Consider the following 6403-nt stretch of genomic DNA (forward strand, 5'->3'; position numbering starts at 1 on the left):
CTACAGTGACCGATTCAGGGGTGGATATAGGATTTAATTCAATTAAATTGGAGTGAATATCCAAACTTCTACTTGGAGCTGTGGCACATGGGCACATTACTGCCATCCAAATGATGTTGGATACACATGTGAGGCCTAGGACTAGAGCAGCCAATTACAAAAAATTTTTTTAATGTTTTATTTTTATTTGTTTTGAGAGACAGAGAGAGACAGAGCATGAGCAGGGGACCTGCAGAGAAGGAAGGAGACACAGAATCCGAAGCAGGCTCCAGGCCCAAAGCTGTCAGTGCAGAGCCTGATGAGGGGCTCAAACCCACAAACCATCAGATCATGACCTGAGCTGAAGTCAGAAGCTTAACTGACTGGAGCCACCCAGGCGCCCCTACAGGAGCCAGTTTTAACAACACCGACAAAGAGTAAGGAAGAGCCAAGGGAATCAGAAAGACACAGAGGCAAAACCCCTACGGCATCAGAGTCCTAGAACTCAATCTGTATCTAATGAAGAATTTCTACCTGTATATCTCAGTTACATAAACCAACACATTCTTATTTATTGTTTAGGTCAGATGAATTGATTTTTTGTTTGTTTGTTTGTTTGCAACATAAAGTACCCATGCAAATACAGAAACATACTGTATGTCCTGCTTAAAACCACTCTAGTATGAATAGATATTTATTTTCTCTACGTTTTTAATAAAAACCTCTCAGAGGTAAATCTAGGTTTCTAAACCCATATCAGGTTTTAGTGTTATAATTTCACTGAAAACAATGTTTTTAGAAAAGATTTTAACACAGTGTGAACAATCTTCTAATATCACAAGTGCTTACTTATCTGCACCATCAAATTGATATAATCTTGGCACTGAAATTTCAGTTTTACAGTTGCATTTTAAACCACTGTGAAGAACACCTGAAGGAAATAACAGAATGTTCCTGGGCATAAACAGACTTCTAAAATGTACAAAGTTGAGATATAAGCTCTCGAAAGAAAAAAAGAAGGAAAGGAAAGGACAGGAAAGGAAATACAAAACCCAAAACTCAAAAATTCAATTCAACAGGGAAACTAGGATTAGAGAAAGCCTAATTGCATGTGATCTTATGAAAATTTGGTTGTGCCCTCTCTACATTTCCCAAGTAGAGATAACACAACAAACCCCCAGGAATGACGGCAGGCTACTAAAACATTTCATGTAAAGATGAAAGTGTTAACAAAAACATGATTGTACCCTAAGATGCTACATGAACTTTTTTATCCTATAACACAGGTCATGCCATACTTTCATTATGCACTAACTTAATTGTGAATGGTCAGCTTCTGAGGGCTGGGTCAAATATACAACCCTGGGATTTTGGTGATTTCCTTCTTAGAAGATTTAGAACCACGGCATCCATATCAATTAGGGTTCTTTGTCACAAACAACAGAAATTCACTCTAGCCTGAGCAAAAGGTATTTATTTGTGAGAAAGGGTATTATGGGATGTGTGTGTGTGTGTGTGTGTGTGTGTGTGCATGAGTGTGTACAATTCCACATGTGAAATCTCACAGAATTGATACAAGGCTAACGTAGCCGGCTTGGAAGCAGGAAACAGTGAAGAGAGAAACAAAGGGACACACATGCATACAACAAGAAACAGGCAGCACAATAATAATATCTGAAGATGACCAGCCTGGGCAGGGATCCCCACCTCCTATATGAGGGATAAAATTCCCTCCAATGTTCCTTCTCACCACCTCACTTGGTCAAAATGCAAGTGCCTGGGAGATGTGGATCCCATGGTCAAATGCCGGTAATGTGAAAGCAAAGAGAGGCTCTGGTCTCTTTGGCTTGTGCTTCTGTAACGAGAAGTAAAACTTGGAGTTATTCTCCGTGCCCCCCTCCAAATTAGGGTTCTATTAGGAAGAGACCTAGACTCTATCCAGACAAAATGGCACAACTGGCAAGGGCGGTGTCTCTAGAACGGGGATCCGAAGTGAGTCTCAGCTCCTCAGAGAGTCAGGACACTGGAGAGTAAACAGCATGCTTACTGTCATTTTGTCTCGTCATTTGAAGCTGGCCAGAAAATGAAATGTTTCTTGAGGTACACATCTCGAAGGTAAAATGCCACTACTCTGGTAGGAGAATGTTGAGGAAGGAATTATGTAGAGATAATATCTGTGATCATGCTGTGTGGCTCTGAAATGTAGTTGGAGGAAAGTTGGAGATTGCGTGCAGGCTATGTTGTGTCACTTAAGGAGACTGAGTGCCCTGCGAATAATAAAGAGCAGCCTTCCTAAGAGAAAGGGCTGGTTGTTCAAATTCCTTAGAGGAGAGTAAAGCAGATGACTTCCGTTAATCTATGAAAATGTCTCTACAGGTATCCCTTTTTTTCAAAACACCTGCATTAGGGTGGTAATTGTTTGTAAAACCAGAAATCCTCTCATTTCTTTCACTTTGAGAAAACAGGTACTAATGCAGGTCTTTCATAAAAGCAAAGAGGCCTAACATGAACTTCCAAACCTTCAGAGAGTGTGGGATACGCGTTGCTTTATGCCATTTTGGTTTATGAAAGTTTTTATAGGAGTGCTCTAGGTTTTGGATGGTGGGAATGGGGGGATGTTTTGGAAATAGCACACTGAGGAAGAAAATAAAGTAGTGTATTTATTTCAAGTCTTTGTCCTCTAAGTTTCTAGTAAGCAGTGTGTTCTTGTCTATAGAATCTGGCATGATGAACTGGATTTCCAAATGTCTTGCCTTCGCCATATTGGGTTATATGAAGCTAGTTGAAGGAGAGTTCATCCTTAGACTAAGCCTGGGGACAAAAGCCTTGGGGTTTGTTTCAATTGCAGCTAACACAACAGAAGTGGTAGGATGAGGAAAAGGAAGATGCATGATTGTTCTTTAACTACCAGCGCATGCCCTTACCGCTCCAAAGAATAGTCAGAGAAGAGCAATCACACTTTCCTATAATGCAGTCCTTTGTAAATGTAATACACGGGTGCAGTATCTAAATACTCAGTAGGCTCTGACGGTTCCATCCATCAAAGTACCGTCCTCACTATGTCATTGCCTCAGAGGAATGGATGCAAAATGACAGTCATTCAACCAGCCAAATAGAACTTGCCAGAGAAAAAATATAATGTGAAGTCACTTAGGGCCCTTTGATATAGCTTTGCAATATGTATCTTTTCCCCTCTTCCTTTGTTGTCTGTGTGTAAAAGCCAGTGTGACTATACCTCTGCACAAGCTTAGAAACAAAACTCATTTCTTTAACTGAGTATCAAAGCAAAAATTCTAGCATTTACTCTAATTTCTTTCTCTTATGTGATAATTCCACAAAAATATTGGCTACATTTATATGTGCATTAAAAGAAAGTGTTTATAGGGGTGCCTGGGTGGCTCAGTTGGTTAAGGGTCCAACTCTTGGTTTTAGCTCAGCTCATGATCTCATGGTTTTGTGAGTTGGAGCCCCCTGTTAGGCTCTGTGCTTCCAATGTAGAGCCTGCTTACGATTCTCTCCTCCCTCTCTCTCTCTGCCCCTTTCCTGCTCACGCTGTCTCTCTCTCAAAATAAATAAATAAACTGAAAAAAGTGCTTATAGATACGTTTTAAAATAAGTGTAAATAATATGGATATGTAGAACTATATATCTATAATTTAAAAATAAAATAAAGTCCCCTTTATCTCCTTTTGTTTTCCTGTGTTTTTTTAAAATAAATTACACCATGTATCTCAATATTTAAAACGATCAGGTGTTGACTTAGAAATAAAGCTAATTTTTGATCCAGATACCTTATTGCAGATTATTACACAAATACATGGACTCTCAAACAAATAACATTTTTACTCAATATACCTTTGAGGAAGACGGCAATAAAATAGAAATCATACCAGGCATAAAATGAGAAGACAGCTCTGGTCTCAAATTCATCTCTTATAGCTCATGAAACTATTTAATATCTAATTTTCTTTATTATATTTAAAATTTTTTTAATGTTTATTTTTGAGAGAGAGAGAGAGAATGAGCAGGGGAGGGGCAGAGAGAGAGGGAGACACAGAATCTAAGCAGGCTCCAGGCTCTGAGCTGTCAGCACAGAGCCTGACGCGGGCTCCAACTCACAATGGTGAGATCATGACCTGAGCTGATGTCAGACACTTAGCTGACAGCCATCCAGGTGGCCCTCTAAGTTTCTTTATTCTACTGCACACTTCAATATGGATTTTTATTTTAATAATCTCAAAAATCATTAAGGGTATTATTTCAACTTACACACTGGGGATATTCCACTGAATATGACAAACACCATGCCCTCTGGAGCTGACATTCTAATGGGGGACGTGAAAGTCAACAAGAAAACAAGTGATATTATTTGTGATTGGTATGTATAATAAGGAAAAATAAAGCAGGGCACCTGGGTAGCTCAGTGGGTTAAGCGTCTGACTCTTGGTTTAGACTCTGGTCATGATTTCATGGTTCGTGGGCTCAAGCCCCACATCAGACATCAGACTCTGAACTGACAGAATGCACTGACTTCTCTCTCTGGCTCTTCCCTCTCTCTCTCTCTCTCTCTCTCTCTCTCTCTCTCTCTCTCTCTCTCTCAAAATAAGTGAATAAACTTCAAGAACAAAGAAAAAGAAAGCAAGGTAAGGGGAGAGAGAATACCATTACGGGCCTGTGGCCAGGGGAGGCTCTCAGAGAAGAGGGAGTTTGAAGGAGAAAGCCAGGAAGATGTGGGGGAAGAACATCCCAAGCACAATCAGGGAAATACTAGGAGTCATTTCTGTCTTGGATCAAGACAGCAATTTAACAGGACTCGGATATGTCTGGAAACTACATACACAAACACCATTGAACGCAAACTATGTGCATCCCCAATTCACCTTCCTCCTAGACTAGCATCCTCTCTTATGTTACCTGACACAGGAAAAATGTGACAGAGAAGTGTGGAGGCAGAGACAGAACTGGGGGACTCAGTGGGTCTCGTTTTGGCACAAGCTAAGTGACCCTGGGTCCAAGGGCTGATGGATAAGCCCTTCAGGATTCACAAAGGACCTTGGCAAGTGAATTGTACTCATCAGAGATGGAGAGAGGCCTGCTCAGTCACGGGGTCCTGGGCCCCCAGGAGCATGGCCTGACTGAGCAAACACACTAGGAAATACACCAGCCAGGGCTTGAACAGAAACACAGGCTGGCTGTACAGTTAAGAATGGATCCACTTCATCTCTGCAGAGATCGGCCAGAGGAGACGCAGGACCAGAGAGCCGGTGCAGGGAGACCAGCCCAAGACCTCCCGTGGGGCCTGGATCCCTTCCTCATCCTGACATCAGGAGGATGGGAAGCTCCCAGTCCCGGAAGCCGGCCACCATGTGGGCAAGGTGCAGGGGAGAGGAGGGAGGAGCAGGTCTGTTAGGAGTGAACCACATTGGTGGATTGTTTACCCAATAGACATGACCTCAACTAAAACTCACTGGGGCTGCTAAGTCTACCTCTCCTCCGTCTTCTTGGCCCAGCCCTGGGAAGCAGGGGCTGGTAAGCAGGAGTAGGGCAGCCAGAGAAAACAAGAAGGGGTAATTTTATTTGTTTTTATGAATCCAACGTGTTGTGACCTGTCAACTTGGAGGTCCAGGGGCTGTGAGAAGAGCAGTGTCAGCCAGAAACCAAGTGGAGACCTGCAGCTCAAAAAGAAAAGGGCATCACGGTCCCCAGCGTTCATGACAGCCCAAAGAGAAAACAGCCGGAGGTCCAGACGGTAGCGTGAGCTTGCTGACCCAGGGAATCCAGCTCATGGGCCTGGAGCAGGATATCTGTGTTCTGAATGTGCTTTCAACTAACAGAATAATGTGTGTTTGTGTCAGGATCCTGAATTTGGAAGCACAAACTTTCCTAAATTGTGCTGAGTATTTTGAAATCCCTAAAAAAGGTGGTGAGATTCAATGGTGCATTGGAACCCACGCTCTACTGTACTATTCGCAGGGGCTGTTCAGTTGGTGGAATAGAAGCGGGGGAGGGGCAACAAAAGGAAAATCTCTTGAGGCCCAGAGGGTTACAACGTCAACGTTTCCCAAGATGGCAAGGGCTGAATGGGCTCCCGGCTGCTGTTGGGAAGGCCTCCTTGGTCCCATAGTATCCTATTCTTGCCTGGATTGAGGTACGTGGACCTGAAGAATGTGGTAATATTGAAGGAAAGGGGTTTCCAGTGCTTTTTAGAGGCTCTACAACTAATTATTCCCTCATAAAATCCCCATATCCAGAATTGGGTTAAGACTGCAACCCTTTTATCTGTAAACGCATTGTCCTCCGTGAGTTCATAAGTTAAACCTTCAGTCCGTGAATATATACCACATCTTCTTGATCCATTTGTATTCACGATGGAGTACTACATGGCAATGAGAGGGAATGACATATGGCCCTTTGTAGGAAAGTG

The 6403-nt window shown here is 42.5% G+C and overlaps 1 long non-coding RNA gene across 2 annotated transcripts in view; it reads left to right on the plus strand.

The window, feature by feature from the left end:
• Positions 1-4165: 4165 nt before the first annotated feature.
• Positions 4166-6403, plus strand: part of LOC115279516 — a 7912-nt gene continuing 5674 nt past the window's right edge. The window contains exons 1-2 of one of the 2 annotated variants that reach the window (XR_003903482.1): positions 4166-4357; positions 5209-5354. This is a non-coding gene — a long non-coding RNA (uncharacterized LOC115279516). Of the gene's footprint in view, positions 4358-5208; positions 5355-6010; positions 6128-6403 lie in introns of those variants that run through there. The other variant, XR_003903481.1, reaches the window with a different exon arrangement.

This window comes from Suricata suricatta, chromosome 15 (genome assembly GCF_006229205.1).
Source record: "Suricata suricatta isolate VVHF042 chromosome 15, meerkat_22Aug2017_6uvM2_HiC, whole genome shotgun sequence".
Classification (NCBI taxonomy): domain Eukaryota; kingdom Metazoa; phylum Chordata; class Mammalia; order Carnivora; family Herpestidae; genus Suricata; species Suricata suricatta.